Source organism: Schistocerca americana, chromosome 7, assembly GCF_021461395.2.
Source record: "Schistocerca americana isolate TAMUIC-IGC-003095 chromosome 7, iqSchAmer2.1, whole genome shotgun sequence".
In the NCBI taxonomy this organism is placed as follows: domain Eukaryota; kingdom Metazoa; phylum Arthropoda; class Insecta; order Orthoptera; family Acrididae; genus Schistocerca; species Schistocerca americana.
This window is the reverse complement of record NC_060125.1, coordinates 353227295-353248091: the sequence shown is the minus strand read 5'-3', so window position 1 is coordinate 353248091 and position 20797 is coordinate 353227295.

The window sequence follows — 20797 nt, the reverse complement described above, 5'->3', positions numbered from 1 at the left end:
CCTACTTGGATCTAACAAACTTTGCTCTCTACGCTGTTTACGACGAATGCAAAGTGCACTGTCTCATGACAAGCGATAAGAGAAGCGTTGCGACTTATCGGAAGCAGTCAAGAGTGAACTCCTACCTCCTCAGAAGCAATATTCGGAATCCCAAATACTAGTGCGCTCCTCGCACCTGGAGAGAGAGAGAGAGAGAGAGAGAGAGAGAGAGAGAGACCCTCCCCTCCAGCGTGTTGTCTCTGCCCTTCCGAAAATTACGTAGCTCGTACTATTTTTCGAAGCCAACGTTACATTCTTGCCAATGAAGAAGTACCTTTCAAAATATCCTCCCTCCTTGCCGTCGGATTCCGCGAGGTTTATAGTTTCCGCTGCCTCGGGCACATGTGCGAATGTCCACGACTTCCCTCGGGAGCGTGTTGATGTATGCAGCGTCTTCGTCTGCCGCTAATCCTCTGGGGGCCTGCCCTCTGTGAAGCGTGCCGACATAGGCGTGCGCCCGCCGCTCGCCCGTGGGCACTACCTATGTCCACCTGGTCGCCGGGCTTCCCAGCTAGGAACGCATCAGAAGAATTCATTTGATGCAGAAAGCGTACCAAGCTTGCAAAGAGAAGAACCATAGCCCTTTATCGATGCTTAATGACACAATAACTCACCTATACAACACTTCATATATTGTAATAAACTAATCACCGATTTTAAAAGCAATTATCTCCTTTAATTAAAAATATGAAAAGCTTTGACGCTTTTCAAAGTGAACAGACAGTTGTTGTAAATTGCATTTTCTATGTACTGTGTAGTTTACCTACAATTATTTGCACTTAGCCATTGATGCTCTTTTTTGCGTTATATTACATGCAGTGCTGCAGACCTCAATATCCGACAAGTCACAAAGGTAAGTAAACCTTTTAACTAATTTGTGTGACTTTTTTACTTATTTGTTGCAGTGTTGTAGATCCTTCGTTCTCCTATTCTGTTACCTGACCCTGGGGCATAGCTGCATAATATTGTCCTAGATATATTGTCTTAGCAGTGTACTGCACCAAAGCCGTTTCACGATCTCACAACCTGGGCCTCCACAGCAATAGAGACGAGACCTTTACAAAACTGGCGTTGAGAGTTTACAAAACTAAGGATAATAATTATGCGGATAATCGACAACATCTAAACTGTAGTAAGAGAAGAAAACGAATGGGTAGAATACTGGAAGACAAATATTAAAAATTAAAGAAGCAGAGTGAAAAGATAGAAAAGGAGCTGAGTGAAGAACAGCATGGGTTTAGGAAAGGAAGAAGCACAATCGACTTGATATTTTCTGTCCGTCAACTGATGGAAAAAATTTGGGAGTATAACAAAAGGGTGATAATGGTTTTTATAGACACAGAAAAGGCATATGACTCAGTTGACAGGGAAAGGCTCTGGGAAGAAATGAAGAAGATAGATATAGAAGATGGATACATTAATGTTATAAAGACAATGTACAGAGGACACAATTGTAAAATTAGAACACCATTGGGGAACTCTGAATACTTCGAAATAAGACAAGGACTTAAGCAAGGAAGTATTCTATCTCCTGCACTTTTTAATGTTGTGATGGAGCGACTGATTAGGGCAGTTAAAGATATAGTAAAAGAAAAAGACAAAAAGATGATTTTTGCATTCGATATAGTGATATGGGGTGATAAAGAGGTAGATGTACAGATACAGCTTAATGCGTGGAAGGAAATAATGAAAAAATATGGATTAAAAATAAATAAAGATAAGAGTGAAGTAATGGTATTTGGAAGAGAGAAAGGGATCAACGGAAATATTACCTTCAATGGAGAACCCCTCAAAGTGGTAGAAAGTTTCACTTATTTAGGGAGTGAAATTTCTAGGGATGGAAGAATAACTAACGAAATTAATAGGAGGTTACAGAAGGGAGGCAATTTCTACCAAACAATAAAACACCTGATTTGGAATAACGAAGTTTCAGAAAGAGCAAAACTCCTTATGTATAAGAATTATTACATCCCTATTGTCACCTATGGTGGAGAAACATGGACAGTGACAGAAAGGGACTGGAGCAGACTGCAAGCAGGGGAAATGAAATTTCTCAGAGCAGTTAAGGGAAAAACAAGAATGGACAGAGTAAAGAATGTAGAGATTAGAAAGGACCTGAAACAAGAAAGTATGAGAGAAGAAATTGAAAGAAAGGGGTTAAGATGGTATGGGCATGTTAAGAGGATGCATGGGCAGAGACTCCCCAAAATTATGGAAGAACTAAAGATGGATGGGAAAAGTCCTAGAGGGCGCCCAAGAACACAGTGGATAATGGGAGTGAAAATATCTGTGGAAAGGAGAGGTGTGACCTGGCAGCAAGTGGAGGAAGAAAAATGGTGGGAGGACCGAGCCAAATGGAGAGGACTCATCAGCACCCAGAGCCGGCAGTAGCTGGAGCGGGATTTGGATATAGATAGGAGTTAACAAATCGTATAGAGCACTGCTGAACAACATATGTTTCCGCCACAGGCGTAGTCAAGATTTACTGGCAGCTTCGGCAGCCAGTGACTGTGCTGTTCTCGTCAGAAGACAGGAGACAGAGCGCTGCGTCAGGCCGGAGCGGGCAGGCCGTGCCCAACGGCCCATCGGCTCCTGCGGTCACAGGACAAACTGCCGGGGCGTGTCGCCTCGAGCCGCATCGATAGACGGCGTGGCTAGTCGCGTGGAATCTGCCGGCAGCGGTCGGCTAGCATACCCGGCCGCTCTGCTCGCCCGTGTTCGGCGAACGCCTGGCAGTAGGTCGTCCCTCCAGCTACCCACCAACCCTACCCCCCCCCCCTCTCTACCACCGTCCAACACACGCAGCCACCAGTGATAAGTGATACGTACTGCACGGATACCTACAGTAAGGAGCAGCAGCTATAACTCAAAAGGGAATACGTAATTTGTTTGATTTCGTGACACTTGTTATGGTAAAAACTGAACAGATAGGAACACTCGGTTTCAGAAGCAATGAACATACAAAAAAAATTTACCACGCAGGAAGATTTCACGTATCGGTGAATGTTTGGCCGCTTCACGACATATCCCAAAATGACTGGTGTACTGCTAGTGGTGCAAGTGTTGAGCAAGCATTGTATTGGAAAATGATTTCTGCTGATACGATCATCAATGGTACGTTGTTAACAATGACGTGGTAGCAATTGTCTTTGTTATGACTGACATCACATCAGGAAAAATCGACAAAGCTAGTGTTGCAACACCTCCCTTCCCCCCTTCCCTCTCCCCGCCTCACCTTCTTCCACCTGATTGGTTAATTTACAATGACCGTGTGACCGTAAGCCCAACAATTCAGAAATAAAGCAGTAGATTCCTGCCACGAATTCCTGTTCTGCGCTAACCTCTTCATCTCAGAGCAGCACTTCCAACCAACGTCCTCAGTTATTTGCTGGATGTATTCCCATCTCTGTCTTCCTCTACAGATTTTGCCCTCTCAGCTCCCTTCAGTATCATGGAAGTCATTCCCTCTTGTCTTAACTGATGTCCTATCATCCTGTCCCTTCTCCATATCAGTGTTTTCTACATATTCCTTCCCTCTCCGATTCTGCGTAGAACCTCCTCATCTCTGACCTTATCAGTCCAACTAATTTTCAAGATTCGTCTGTAGCATCACATCTCAAATGCTTGTCCTGGCTGGGAATGCCTTTTTTGCCATAGCTAGTCTGCTTTTGGTGTCCTCCTTCCTCCGTTCGTCATTGGTTATTTCACTGCCTAGGTAGCAGAATTCCTTAACTTCACCTACTTCGTGACCATCAATCCTGATGTAAAGTTTCTCGCTGATCTCATTTCTACTACTTCTCGTTCCCTTTGTCTTTCTTCGATTTACTCCCAGTTCATACTGTGTACTCATTAGACTGTTCATTCCGTTCAGCAGATCATGTAATTCTTCTTTACTTTCACTCAGGATAGCAATGTCATCAACGAATCGTATCATAAATATCCTTTCACCTTGAATTTAATTCCACTGCTGAACCTTCCTTTTATTTCCGTCATTGCTACCTCGATGATCAGATCGAGCAGAAAGGGCGAAAGGCTACATCCTTGTCCTACACCTTTTTTAATATGAACACTTCGTTCTTGGTCCTCCACTCTTATAATGCCCTCTTGGTTTTTGTACACATTGTATATGACCCGTCTCTCCCTATAGCTTCCCCGTACTTTTTCAGAAATTCGAACACCTTGCAATATTTTATATTGTCGAACGCTTTTTCGAGGTAAACAAATCCTATGAACGTGTCTTGATTTTTCTTTAGTCTTGGTTCCATTATTAACCGCAACGTAAGAATTGCCTCTCTCGTGCCTTTACCTTTCCTAAAGCCAAACTGATCATCATCTAGCGCACCCTCAACTTTCTTTTCCATCCTTCTGTATATTATTCTTCTAAGCAACTTGGATGCAGGAGCTGTTAAGCTGATTGTACGATGATTCTCGCACTTGTCAGGTCTTGCCGCCTTCGGAATTGTGTGGATGATGATTTTCCGAAAGTCAGATGGTATGTCGCCAGACCCATGTATTCTACACACCAAGTTGAATAGCCATTTTTTTGCCACTTCCCCAATAGTTTTAGAAATTCTGATCGAATGTTATCTATCCCTTCTGCCTTATTTGAGCTTAGGTCCTCCAAAGCCGAAAAGGGATTGGAAAACTACATTAACTAACAAAATAGCAACCTAAGCTGCCACTCAACTTTGAGTGAAGCAGTACTTGTTAATTTTACTAAATGTAATGTAAATAGCTATCAGTCTCTGAAACAGTAGAAGTTTGCCCGAAGTAATAAAAAAAATAACAAAAACTACAAAAATAGTATTCTCGCCAGTCCATGGTGACATTTCTGTTGCTTAACAGATTACTTTGCCTAACATTGCTTCTCGTATTTTAGACATACATACGCGTTAATATTACGTAAATACATCACAAGTACAAATTGAAATTTGAATGCAGAGATTATAAGTTAATGCTCACATATGTTGTTTAGTGGCTAAACGGGTTTGGACAGTTATGTCATTCTGAAAGGCCCTATGAAGCAAGAAACTGTATACAAAGACACATTTTTGGAATTACAGAAATAATATAAATACACATTTAACTACACTATATAAATGAAATCTGATACCACGTAACTACTTTGCCGATGGCTGCGTTACTATGTAGCAGGCGGATACATTTCTTATGGTCGCTACCAGAGGACTAATAAGCGCTAACCAATGGAAGTCCTTATGTAGCTAGGTGTGTCGGTATAAACAAATACAATTGATTTGTATGTGCGATGAAAACTTTTTTAACGTAAAATATTATTAAAACACTGTCAAATACTATTACAACGTGTTTCAAAAACTCTTAATTTCTTAAGTAGAATCGTCACATGTATGGAAGTCTGGGTCAGTGTGATCGGGGGACGAAACTTCAGAGACGTTCAGTTTGCATAAGGCATCAGGGAACGCGGCAGACGCCTCGTGTATGCTGACAACAAGGCATAACATTGCTAAGCGGCGGCAGCCTCGGCGATATTTTTTGATGCCAGTAAATCCCCGAGGAAAGATTTAAAAATATGCTTAAACTTTGTAGAATTACGCTAAGTGCTCACATTGTGAAACACTGGGTAATTTGGGCTCCTTTTTAAGCAAAAGTAGGTTTTAAGATCTCAATGTTTTTATACCTCTTGAATCATATGTCGTCCGCACAGAGCGGCGACGCTGTTTGAGGCGCCATGTCTCGGACTGCGCGGCCTCTCCCGCTGGAGGTTGAAGTCCTCTCTCGAACTTGGGTGTGTGTGTTGTTCTTAGCATAAGGTAGTTTAAGTTAGTTTAAGGGACCGATGACCTCAGCGGTTTGGTCCCTTGGGAATTCACATACATTTGAACATTTTTTGTCGTAGAATGATATAATTTTGCAGGTACATTCAACGGTATATGAGGATACTACCTGTAAAGTGTGTAGCGAATAGAGTTCGTAGCTAACATGTAATACGTGAGAACTCCATATTTGATAATGAAGTTTGACCGCATGAACAGCGAAAATGTAGTAAGCGGTAAACTTTTTCCTGTTCATCGTTTTGTGAAGGGTGTCAGCTAGAAAATTTTTTTTAGAGGTTTTAAATTGTGTGTAATATATGTTGGAAATCGCTAAGTGCCTCATTCTCAAATACTGGGTGAATGAAGTTCTTTTAATTTGCGCTCTGTCAGTTACGCTGTCTCACAACAAACGCACAGTTTCCTACTGCAGTACTGACCTTATTGTGTAAAGTTTTCAGCATAAGATTGTACCTCTTCATCAGTATTATGACTAAATTTTAATTTTTTTAAGTTGGGGCCATAATTACAAGAAATATTGAAAGTCGTATTGTTGTTGTTGCTTCGCTGCAGCTGGTAAAGGGTCCCAGGTTCTGGTATAGCGCTTTGCTAATATAGATTGTAGACAAGTCGGGGAGGACTGGGGGATTACGTGACCGCCACTGCGTTGTCCGACAGAGTGTCGGCGGGCGACGAGAGTATGTAACGGGATGATGCTGACAGAAGAAAATATGCTTTCATCTTGGAAAATGCTCGAGGTATACGATAATGGAGTAATGTAAAGGATGAAATGACAGGTAATAACAATACTACTAACACAATTATACAGCATTCACTGGTATAAAGAAGCATGTAACAGTAGAGTTGAAGTCTCAAAGGTGGCTGTTTAAGATGGATTAAAACCCGTTTCTGCAATATCTGTCTCGTTATTTAAGTAAATTCTCGGGATTTTAATTTGCCTTTTATAGCATTATCATGGATATGTAAATTGTAATTTATACTATTATAATAATAATAATAATAACGGTAAAGCATGAACACAATTATGAGTTTGTAAAAATATACAGTATTCATTGGTACAAAGAAGCATGTAACAGTAGAGTTGAAGTCTCAAAGGTGGTTGTTTAAGATGGAGTAAAACCCGTTTCTGCAATATCTGTCTCGTTATTTAAGTAACTTCTCGGGATTTTAATTTGCCTTTTATAGCATTATCATGGATATGTAAATTGTAATTTATACTATTGTCATAATGACTATATGTTATTATATGATTTTTAAAAAGTAGATTTTGTTGCTTTCAGGCTTCCGGTATGTTCATTAGACAATACTAATTGTTTGTCAATTTGACCAATGTACAGTTTGGAGCAATGGAACTGTTGATCTGGCACACTCTGCGGGTTGTGAACTTGCCAGAAGCTTTCCTTTCCGTACGCTGTGGCTCAATTTGTTTCTTCAGTCGATCAGCGGTGTTAAAAGCTTTTTTCACGTCAGTTTCTTAAAACATTTCTCTATCTTGTCTAAGAGCTTACATATATAATTAATGGTAAGAAAACTTGTTTTCATATTTACTTAGATATTATTTATTACTTACATGATTTGAACTCCTTGTATAATCTGTTTACTAATTATTATCATAGCCAATGACCAAAGCAGTTTGGTTTTGTACTTAGAGGTCAATAATTACAATATCTCAGGTCAGGCACAGTCAAATTTATTGTCCTTACTGATGTTCTATACCAATTACATAATAAATATGAATGTACAAAGCGAAAAATTTCCCTACCGAGTCAACATTATGTTCCTATGATACGAGGAAACAATCTTCCTGTGTAGCTCTGAAAGTAGTTAGTGATGGTGATTACGGTGACTCAAACAACACGTATACAACAATGCTATCGCGTCACGGCACAATAACTCTTTGCGATAAGGTATGCACTGACCAAGCCTATAAAAATAGCTTTAAGGAATAACAAATAAAATAATACGACACTTAGAATGACGATAAAACGCCGGAATACTGCGATCAAAGCCAGAACAAGATCGATTCAGTAAAAATCGCGCATAAGAGAAAAAATTAAGAAAACACAAAAGAAAACTCTAGCAGAATAAATGTTAATAAGCAGATTAAAGCAATTTACTTGAATGAGACTGATGACCTTCTGATTATTAAACTAAAGGTCTTTAACAAACACTTTAATAAATGAGAGAATTCAGTGAGCAAGATAGTTTTAAATTGCTGTTACAAAAAAATTTAGTGGTTGCATGTGGGTTATTTCACTGATCCAACGAAACTAAGTTCTAATGACAAATACGAACGATAAAAATGCTATTACGAGTTCCATTTTATTTTCAGCCTCCGATTGATCATGAAATGGAAACCACAGAGAAAATCAAAAATGTTTTATCTCTACCATTTAGGTACAACTTCGGGCTACTTCTCTACACAGTCGCCGCTTTGCCTTGGACATTTTTTGTAGCACTTTCGAATACGCTGGTTATAGAAGGCAGCCACCTGTGGTTTACACTAATTCCCTACGCTCGTATGCACCTCGTTGTCTGTGTCAAAATGTCCTCACAGCCAGCGACAAATGTGAGCGAAGACATCAAACTCATAGGGAGACAAGTCTGGGTTGGATAGAGGGTGATCAAACGCTTCCCCTCGAAAACGCTGCAGTTGTGTCACTCCCCATCGCAAACGCCTTAGATTTAGTGGCAAGATGGCCCAGTGGACAACCCATCAAAAAGCGAATACAGATCTAGCATTAAACAGGAAGAAACTAACGAAACGAAACGAAGATACTTACGGTTTAGCTACTACAATCACAAAATTTCACGTGCTTAGTGTCAAAAATTTAATATATTAACAGAAGATGTGCAACAACGAGCGAATTACAAGAACCACGGCGTCGTGTGTGGGTTTCACGGTACTGGACTGCAAAGTGGGGTATCCGTATTCAAATTTCCCTCGTAATCCTTTTTTTAATTTTTTGTCACAAAATTATGAACTTTCCATCTGGTCATTGACGTGTCTGTTCTCCTTCTGTAGGCTTGGAAATTGTGATACTGTATGTAGGTCATAGAATATGAGTCTTGTGATAAGAATATACACACATCAAAAGAAGTTTAGCATAAACCCATGCATGGGGGCTTAATTAAATAATCAATTGAAAATGTTTTTTTTTTGTTTTGTTTTAGTAACTGTATGTCCGATTACGTAAGTGTCGTAAACGGTGGGCCCTGACTAGTATTATTACGCAATCTGACTGCAACAAACAATGTAAGAAGATTTTCGTAAACACAATTAATTAATTAAGACCCCAGCAACTATAAAAATCTACGAAACCAATGAGCACAAGAGTAACTGTTCTGTATGTGGGAGTGTGACTCAACGTCCACATCTGGCACGGTTCTTTTCCCACAAGACAAGAATTTTGATACCAATTATACTGACGTGACAAAGGAAATTTAGAAAAACTATAATTATGCAAAACAATCACAATTACACTCTAATCCAAGAACACAAGCCAGATGCTTTGTTGACTGAACCTGTAGTGACACATTATTTCAGATACACAACTAATAAAGGAACATTATAAATTTTACCTTCATATATTGACGAAATGCACTCATTACAATAACATCTGCTATCTCTCCCATCAAATAACTGCATAAGACATGAAACAACGCTCTTTACTACAACATCTCGCTCCAACTTCACGACAACCACGAGCTCTGCCCACGCACACACTGTCTCTATGAGTTCTTAACACACGCTATCCTCTACGAACCCTCAACAACCACTCACTGCCACGAACTCTAAACAGGCACTGTGGAGGCGGCTTAATAGTACTCTTTGGCGCACTCTCTGGCGCAGTGGCACAGTGTAGCCACCTTTCATATGCCCCTCCTCCACAGGCCAGAATTTGATGGTATTTTTGCCAGCATTGGTGGTGAAAATACCACCAAATTCGTCCACAATAATACAGACAAAAATAAAGATAATATTAATACCTAAACATCACATAACTAGTTAAAAATTTTGGCTTTGCACTGACCTTTTACTAACCTAATATATGAAATACAGTAAGCAATACAACTTCTTTTCATGCATGTGGCTTTACATAATAGTTTACACAATATACAAAAAATCAGTTTATACAAATGTTCACATAAAATGCTTTCAATGATTAGTTTATACAAAAAAAGATACTAACAGGTGACATCTTTTCAGTAAAAGCAGTCCATCAGTTGCACCCAGTAAAGTTTAGCAGGTACACCCAGCAACAAGTCACATTAGTTCAGTAGAAGCAATCCATCAGATGCACCCAGCAATGTTAAGCAGGTGCAGACGCCAACAAGTGACTTCATTTCAGGAAAAGCAGTTCACCAGTTGCACCCAGCAATGTTGAGAACAGGTGCAGACACCAACAAGTGATACCATTTCAGTAAAAACAGTCCATCTGTGGCACCCAGCAATGTTGAGTAGGTGCAGACAGCAAAAAGTAACATCATTTCAGTAGAAACAGTTCTAACAGTGGCACTCAGTAAAGTTCAAGAGGTACACACAGCAACAAGTCACATTAGTTCAGTAGAAGCAGTCCATCAGAGGCACCCAGCAATGTTGAGTAGGTGCAGACAGCAACAAGTGACTTCATTTCAGTAAAAACAGTTCATCAGTTGCACCCAGCAATGTTGAGCAGGTGCAGACACCAGCAAGCAACATAATTTCAGCAGAAACAGTCCATCAGTTGCACCCAGCAATGTTGAGTAGGTGCAGACAGCAAGAAGTAACATCATTTCAGTAGAAACAGTTCTAACAGTGGCACCCAGCAATGTTGAGTAGGTGCAGACACCAACAAGTGACACCATTTCAGTAGAAGCAGTCCATTAGTGGCATCAGCAATGTTGATCAGGTGCACACAGCAACAGGGGACATCTCTTCAGTAGAAACAGTTCATCAGAGGCACCCAGCAATGTTGAGTAGGTGCAGACAGCAACAAGTGACTTCATTTCAGTAGAAACAGTTCATCAGTGGCACCCAGCAATATTGAGCAGGTGCAGACACCAGCAAGCAACATCATTTCAGCAGAAACAGTCCATCAGTTGCACCCAGCAATGTTGAGTAGGTGCAGACAGCAAGAAGTAACATCATTTCAGTAGAAACAGTTCTAACAGTGGCACCCAGCAATATTGAGTAGGTGCAAACAGCAAAAAGTCACATCTCTCAGCAGAAGCAGTTCGACAAAATTCACTAACACTGATCACACAGTTCATCAGCAGAAATTAAACATGACTAAATGTTACACATCATGTTGAAAAGTGCAGGTAACAGTTCAGAATATTTATCTTCACTAATCAGACAGTTCAGGCATGAACAATAGTTTGAATGCACATACAAATGCTTTTACAGTAACATACAAATCATAACAAACACACAAATGATGTCAGATAATTTTCATATTAACTATTACAATACACAAATACCAGTAAACCTATAATATTTATGGGTGTCAGTGCAAGCCACTACCAACAAATAAAATAATATTTAGGAGATAGGTGGGTAGGATTAGTAAAGGAAAACACACAGAACACACTCACTCATCTTTCATCCACATTAAGTACTACTGTGTAACTGAATAGTGTTAATTGTGTAAATGAAATTCTGTCTAAATCTGATGTTCATCATGTGTGTCAAGTAGTACTGGCAGCAATGTATAACAGTCAATAATAGTTAAGTCAACGTCATAGTCATCATGTCAAGACCAATGTTTGCCAAACCAGATCAAAATGTACTGTTGTTGAACAACTGTCAGTGAGCCAAGATATGCAATTACTTCCTCTCTTCAAAAAAAAGTATATACTGCTTAGTGATATAACAAAGTGTGTGTATAGACCATCTTCCTTCTATTTTAGTGTTCTAGTCTGCTATCTTCATCCTCCTTGTTCCATAAGACCAACAAAAAAAATATGCTCCTCACTTACTTTACCTCTTATCCACCAAAACTCCAATAATTATCAGCATCACATAATCTCAATAATACCTCAATAATACGTCGATAAATGTAAACCTCAGCACCAATATCTCCTTACCTCTTGTCCACAAACAACTTCATATACTCTCAATACCTATAATAATACATCGATAAATATAAACCTCAGCACCAATATCATTTCACTTCCATAACAACTCTTTCCTCTCGTCAGTCTCCTCGAACAAGTACAGATAAAATCCTAATGCAACTTCAATTCAGCATCCCATACAATCCGAAGACACATTGTCAACACACAACCTCTGTGTAATCCATCTGACCCAAATTTTCTACTCATTATAAATTATAAGATACATTTTGGTTCCTTGTCCATCATTAAATAAAAGAAATGCATACCTGACCTCTAACAGACTTAGTTCGAATAACTCTCAGTAATTAAGTACGATTACGGAGTGTGAATGATCATAATATTTCACAGTGTGTACCCACTTCAAGAATCATAGCAGAAGCAAACATGTGGAGTATTTTTTGTGTCAAGTGTCACTTCCTATTTCAATTGCTTACGAAAAATGCAGTCTAATAATTGTTAATGGTCTAAACCTAGTTTCAGGTCTGTCATGTCGTTAGCCTCCTTCCTATTTGCATAAATTTATACAGCTTCCATAAAACTTTAGCTCATGTGACTTGAATGACTTTCTTGTACTAATGTCGTTCGTCGAATTATAGCAGTTAATTTTCTTATCTTAAAAATATAAGGCACTGAGCGTAAGCAAAACATGCAATAGCGAGTAAATATACCAGTAGAGAACAGAATGTCAACAAGTGGATGCAGCACAATTCCTACAACGAGGCTCTGCCAAGCGAACAATCTATAATTAATACCACAGTGTAACCTAAATTCTATGTTTATACACCGTATATCAGCATTTCTATACACCAAATTAAAGAGCAGTTATGGCAACAAAACAGAAATGTGTAAATATGTAATCCATACGCATAGCAGTAAACATATATCTTACGTAATAAACGGGTCATTATCATTATATCAGCATACGCAAATAAATGTTCATATGTAATCTTAATAAGTAAACATGAAGGCGCAAGCAGATAAATGACAAAGTACAACTTACATACCTAAACACATCAGCACAATAAATCAGGTTACCATTACTATTTAAATAAATAAGCACAGCAGGAACATAATTAAAAAAAAAAAAATATGACATCAGTGATAAAGCATAGCAGCCAAGCGATGCATAATATATACAAGTCACAACCCAGTTCATTAATAATCATTGTCAAAATCAGTTAACGTACGCAAGCACGTCGCTTCACAAGTAAATTCATAGAACCTGAAATTAGCACAAAGTATGAATCACGTAATCGCGAGCAGCAAATTACGTCTAAAGTACGTACCTAAGTGGAAATATGTTACCTGAAAAATGAACTCAATTAATAGTTACCCTTTTTAGTTTATTAGTTTCTTCTTCAAAATTACATTCTTCCTGAAAATTTCTCGATAGCAAGTCCTCTTAACGTCGGAGACACACAGAATTTACCTGAAGGTGTTAAATATTTTATAGAACCGTATCCTGAAAAATACTGAATGTTAATAACATAATTCATCAAGTCACTATAGCTTTATACTGAATTTAATCGGAGAAATTAGATTGTGTATTTGTTTACGGCTGTCAGTGCATTCGCACTGAGCGCTCGATCAGCTGTGGGCGCGTGACGTAGGAAGCTATTGTTCGCGGTCAACGACTGCCTTGTGCGGCGCGCAGACTTGACTGTTGCTTTGAGTATGTGCCGCCGCCAAAACACAGCGCGGTATCCTTGTACTCTCTGCGTGTTTACATCTAGCTGTTAGTTTTTCACAAGTATGTCATTCCACAAAAATTTTAACGTTTGATATGTGATGTATTCCTTTAGAGCGTCGAGATTTAAGAGTTTCTACTTCAACAGTGTTATCATGTATAATTTTGCGAATTCTATATGGACCGTTATAAAGCAAAAAAAATTTGCGACATAAGCCTTTTCCTTTATGAGACAAACGGTGAGACTTAATTAACACTTTCTGACCAACTGACAAGATTTTTAAACGACCAGGACGTTTAGCTGATTTCTCTCTTCTTGCAGCCGCAGACGCAATATTTCGTAGAGCCAGGTTGACAACTTCAGAATGCCGCAGTTTCCGTGAAGGCGGAAAAGGAACGATTTCAGAAATGCGATTTGTTGGTGCTTTATTTTTTAATGTCAATAAAGGCGGTAAAGAAGTTGAGTCATTAGGGAGTTCATTCAGAATGTTTTGAAAAATATGAAGATACTGATCCTCCAAGTTCTGTGATTCTGATGACAATAAAGACGGCACAATTTATTGATTTCCTTCATCCATCTCTCTGAAGCGTTAGATTGAGGGTGAAAAAGTGAAATGAAGATTGGTTTAATTTTACGACGCTGAAGAGTACGAAGCCAAATTTTAGAACGAAACTGTGATCCATTATCTGATATAACCTTGTCAACGTGACCGACTTCTTTAAGAAAATGTTTGATAAAAGCGTTAGATACTGAACGAGCTGTTGCTTTGCGTAAAGGTGTAAAACACACATATTTTGACGTCAACTCCACTGCTACGAAAATGTACGCAAAACCATTAGTAGAACGAACCACTGGACCAAACAAATCGACTGCAGCCATCTCCTTTAATTTCGCTGGAATGACGGGAAACAACGGTGCTCTGTGAGAAATCGTTGGAGGCTTAGCCATTTGACATAATTTGCATTTGGCAAGAACAGATCGAATACGTTTTTCCATATTACTGAAGTAACAATTTTCTCGTAATTTATGAAAGCATTTTCTGGGACCAAAGTGTGCATAACTGAAATGCGTATACCAAATCAATTTATTGACCCACTCATCAGGAATACAAACTAACCAAACAGAGTTGTCGACCGATTTTCGTTTAAAAAGAATGTCATTGCGAACTAGATAATGCTGTCTAATCGCCACGCTCTCCTTTCTCCTCCACTTCTCCTTAATGTCCTTCCAGATTGGATCCTTATTTTGCTCCTTAGCGATGTCCTGGAGCGAAGACGAAATAAAGTTCTCAAAAGCAACACCTTGAATATACATCAAACAAAAATTGTTTTCTTTGCAGTCCTCTTCAGCACTTTGTTTCAAACCCATAGGTGCACGTGATAAAGCATCAGCAACAGTATTTGAAGAACCCTGTATGTAAACAATACTAAAGTCAAATTCCTGTAGGTACAACGCCCATCGTGACAATCTGCCGTGAGTTAATTTTGTTGACATAAGAAATTCCAGAGCTCGATGATCGGTGTAAACCTTAGTATGTCTGCCAAACAAAAATGTGCGAAATTTTGTGAAAGCCCAAACAACAGCCAAAGCTTCAAGTTCCGTAATCGAATAATTCTTCTCTGATTTAGAGAGAACGCGACTTCCAAATGCAATAGTCTTCTGTACTACAACGCCGTCTTCTTCTATCTCTTGAAATAAATGTGCTCCTAGGCCTTTGTATGATGAGTCCGTCGCCAAACAAAATTCTTTCGATAAATCCGGATGTGAAAGAAGTGGAGCAGCAACTAAAGCATCACGAAGCTGTTCAAATTCTGACTGAGCTTCCTCATCCCAGCACCAATTAGATTTCTTTCCAGATAGTTCACATAAGCGAGGTGTGGCCAAATCGTCCAATTTAACAAAGCGTCGAAGAAAATTACAGACACCAAGGAAACTACGAACATCACGTTTTGTAGTAGGAACAGCATAATTACGAATAGCATCTAATTTCTCTGGATCAGGGAGAATACCTTCTGTAGAAATAATGTGGCAGAGAAATTTCACCTGAGAACGACCAAATTCAGATTTTTCCAAGTTCACTGTCATGCCAACTTTTGCAAAGATACGTAATAATGAGTCCAAAATTTTGTTGTGCTCACTCCAAGAACGTTTAGCAATAAGAATGTCGTCAACATAAGAAGTAATATTGTCACGAAGATAAACAGGTAAAATTTCATTTAAGCTACGAATGAATGCTGCTGAAGATACAGTAAGTCCAAACGGTAATTTCCGAAATTGGTAACAGTTACCAAAAGCTAAAAAGGCAGTATATTTTCTACAATCAGGGTGGAGTTCTATTTGCCAAAAACTTGCGCGCATGTCAATCGTGGACAAAACTTTAATTCCATGGAAATGTTGAAGAAGTTCATCTAAATTTTGTGGGCGGTCAGTTTCAGGAATGATGATATTATTTATCTGTCTGGAATCCAGAACCAGACGAATTGATCCATCCTTTTTAAGAACAACGTGTAATGGGCTAGTATAAGGACTGACTGCAGGCTCAATAATGCCCTGATCTAACATGTACTGAAGTTCATTCTTAACCTTGTCTCTGTAAGCCAAAGGAATAGCGTACGTTTTCCCGCGAAATGGTGTGTGTTCTTTCACTTTAAATAAATATTGTAAGCCTTGTATAGTTCCTGTGTGATGACTAAACACTGTAGCATGTGAAGTTAAAATGTGGTGCAGCTCTTCTCTTGCAACGTCATCTGGCACTTCAGCTTTCTTAACCTTTTCGTTAATTAATTCTTCGCTATTAATTATATCATCCATCGCGTCTCTGTATCTGTTGTCATTATCATGAATAAACACATTGTCGTCATAATGCTCAACGAAAACATCAGAAGTAAGAAACCTTAAACATTTTGTATCTGACTCAGATCTTGTTAAACACTCGAAAAATTTTAAACATTTCGGCATTCCAGCAACAGTCAAATTTACACTTCCTTCTTTAAAGTTCAAAATTGCCTTATGTGCGTTAAGAAACTCCATACCTAATATAATTTGTGTACTGAGTAATGGAACAATGATAAAATTAGCAGAAAATTCGTATCCTTGACAAATGAAATTTAAATTGGTCTGTTGTTTGACCTCCACACTTTTTCCAGAAATCGCACCTCGAATTGTAGTTTTAGAAATAGGTAACACAGGACAAGCGATAGTTCTTACACATATACGAAAAACTGATTCACTAATGACATTCAATGGGCTCCCAGAATCTAATACTGCCGTGAACTTATTCTTACCCACACATACTTCAATAACAGGGTGTAAAAATGCGTCTACATTATTTTCCTTTTCGTCTAATAAAATGTCTCTCATGTCTTCCAGGCGTACGTAGTGTAAAGTCGTAGTGTCATTACTTTCTGAGCCGTCTATATTGCTGCCAGAAGCCGAAGCTACAAGTCATTGTCGATTGTTTGCGTCACGTCTTTGATTATTCGCGTCATTTCGCGGATCAATTTCAACTCTTTGTACTTGTCTCTCAGACGTTCTGTCACGTGGAGGATGCCAATTAGGTCCCTCCTGTCTGCTAGATGCAAATTCTGGGTTGTGTCTGTTATTAAAATTTCTATTTTCCTGTCTGTCTGCATAACTACTTCTTGTATAATTTCGACTGTCACTTCTGAAATTATTATTGTACCTACTACCCTGGTTATTTCTGTAGTAAGAATTTCTATTACTGTATGAATGATTTCTGTCCTGATGATACCGATTACTGTTTCCGTATGATTGATCATTCCGATACGAATTACCGTTGTTATAGTTGTCTGTGTAATTTCTGTTAGAACGTCTGTTATTGTCATAGGGCTGGTATCTATTGTCGTGTCTGTTACGTCTGTCATTCTCAAAATTACCCATATAACGCCCGTTCCGACCACTATCACTTTTCTCTGAAAGTCTATTGTAATTACTGTTACTGAAAAAGTTACAAGAGGTCCCGTCGTCGTTGTCATACTCCAGTTCTTGCAACAAAGTCTTAAAAGTCTCAATGTCATCTTTGCATCTTCCGGCCAAAGCAATTTGTCTTATGGATTGTGGCAACTTAGTTAAACAAATGCGAATTAATTCAGTCGGGCTATAAGGGTTGGACAGAAACTGATTCTTTCGAATCATGTCTTCAAAGTACTCTGCCGGCGTGCGGAACTCAGACTGTTTAAAATTACGCTGCATAATCAGACTATGTTTGACTCTGTCTTGTGTGTTTTCGGACCAATATGCCGATAGAAATGCATGATAAAAATCATTTAAATTATTGCAATCTCTAATGAGTGCGCGCATCCGCGTCGCCGGTTCGTTTTCTAAATATCCACACATGAATTCTAGTTTGTGACTTAGTGGCCAATTTGGTGGAAGTGCGTACATAAATTGATCTAGCCATGCACATGGATGTATGTCATTCTTAGAATTGCGGAAGATCTTAAATTTCCGGACAGTCAAAAAGTGTTTATAATCAAAGTTTTCGCCTCGTGGCGACAAAGACCTACCGCGTCTGTCCCGGTCCGAATGTCGATTATTGTAAAGTTCGCGCGCCTGGCGCTCTCTTGTTGCATCCCGTAAATGAAACAAATTATTTTCTTCAAACCCCTCTGCTACCTGTGATTCTAAATTTCTTCTGCTATCTTTTCCTACAATTTCCCCTTCGATCAGCTTGACTTGCTTTCGTAATGCCTCAAATTCCCTTTTCACGCGTTCATTAAATTTTCCCTGATTTTCAACATGCTTATTTATGTTCTGGTATTCTTCGGTTTCTGAAAATGGTAATGGAGCTGTATCATCCGAATCTCTGTCCCCATGTAAACTAAGATTTGTCAGTTTATCTGAAATTTCCTCCACTCTTTCCGATAAGTCACCAAATTGTTCTTTCTGTTTATTTACGTCTTCCGTAAGTGTCGCGACTCGGGTTTCAGTATTGTCACATTTGGTAGCTAGCTGTTCATATTGTTGTGTTAGATTATTTATTCTGTCATTTGGTACGGATTCCTCGATTCTTTCAAATATTTCTTTCTTATCCTTTGCACGTTGTAAATTTAACTCTGAAAAATTCTGTACTATCACGCGATCTCTTTCTTCCTGTTCTCTATCCTGTTCCCTTTGTCTGATTTCTACTGCAATTAATCTATTATTGTGAGAATTCAGAATCGGTTGTACTTCTTCCCTGATTTCTTTCTTTAATTCATCTTTCATATTTTTGAAACATGTCCCTATTCTTGAATCTAACCGTGTTTCCAAAGTTCCCATCTCTGTTTTAATTGTTCCAATCTCTGTTTTAAATTCAGATCCTAACCGAGTTTCCATTGTTCCCATATCAGTTTTAATTTCAGATCGCAAAGTTCCCATCTGTGTTTCCATTGTTCCTATCTGTGTTTTTAATTCAGATTGAAAATTTAATATTACACTCATCAACTGCTCCATATTAACTTGTTCGAAATTCCTTTCGCCCCTAACATCTCCCGCAAAACTAACTTCCTTCGTCACAGCTGTAAGGCTACCTGTGTTCGATACTATTTCAGAGTCTTCTGTCGTTAATCTCAGATTCTGTAAATTTTCTGATTGAGAAAAATTTTGAAATGGTTCCGGACTATTTTCCCGACTTATCACATTGTTTTCCACCTCATTATCCATCATACTGTTTTCCTCTGTTGGCGAGTTCCCCATGTCAACAATTTCGTTATTCTCACTATTCATCATTTTTGCCTTTTTCATTGATCGCGTAATCATTTACAAAATATACGAAAGATTCGTCACTGTACGAAAATCACACACAATGACCCCTTATCTCCAACAATACTATTCACACGCAATGTCTCCCTCAAACACAATCAATCGAACAATTGAAATAATTGCACAAGATTGTCAAACGCGTATACAAGGCAATAAAATTTAAATTTTGAAAAATACCATTAGAAGAATGCCAATTACCAAATCTACACATTCAATACAGACTACAATTACTGAACTACAAATTACTACAACAATACTACAGTCTACAATTTTCACAATCAGAAGAATCCAAGGGACGATCCGAAGCAGCGGTCGCCACGTGCATGGGGGCTTAATTAAATAATCAATTGAAAATGTTTTTTTTTTGTTTTGTTTTAGTAACTGTATGTCCGATTACGTAAGTGTCGTAAACGGTGGGCCCTGACTAGTATTATTACGCAATCTGACTGCAACAAACAATGTAAGAAGATTTTCGTAAACACAATTAATTAATTAAGACCCCAGCAACTATAAAAATCTACGAAACCAATGAGCACAAGAGTAACTGTTCTGTATGTGGGAGTGTGACTCAACGTCCACATCTGGCACGGTTCTTTTCCCACAAGACAAGAATTTTGATACCAATTATACTGACGTGACAAAGGAAATTTAGAAAAACTATAATTATGCAAAACAATCACAATTACACTCTAATCCAAGAACACAAGCCAGATGCTTTGTTGACTGAACCTGTAGTGACACATTATTTCAGATACACAACTAATAAAGGAACATTATAAATTTTACCTTCATATATTGACGAAATGCACTCATTACAATAACATCTGCTATCTCTCCCATCAAATAACTGCATAAGACATGAAACAACGCTCTTTACTACAACATCTCGCTCCAACTTCACGACAACCACGAGCTCTGCCCACGCACACACTGTCTCTATGAGTTCTTAACACACGCTGTCCTCTACGAACCCTCAACAACCACTCACTGCCACGAACTCTAAACAGGCACTGTGGAGGCGGCTTAATAGTACTCTTTGGCGCACTCTCTGGCGCAGTGGCACAGTGTAGCCACCTTTCACCCAATTCCCAGAACTCCTGAAGATAGACGTTGATTATGGATATTGTATTACAGACACAGTTCCTTTGACGGTTCAGAGATGAGCAGCGCCTATCAGACGAAGGGGGTCTGACAGCCGATTAGTTCCAGTCATTCCACAAGGAAGTAGGTACACGGCGCGTGTTGTCTGTAGTTTAACCATGCCTAGACAGTCAATACAGCGGTTCGATCGCGTCCGCATTGTTATTTTGTTCCAGGAAGCGCTCTCGACAATGGAAATGTCCAAGCGTCTCGGAATGAACCAAAGCGATGTTGTTCGGACATGGAGGAGATACAGAG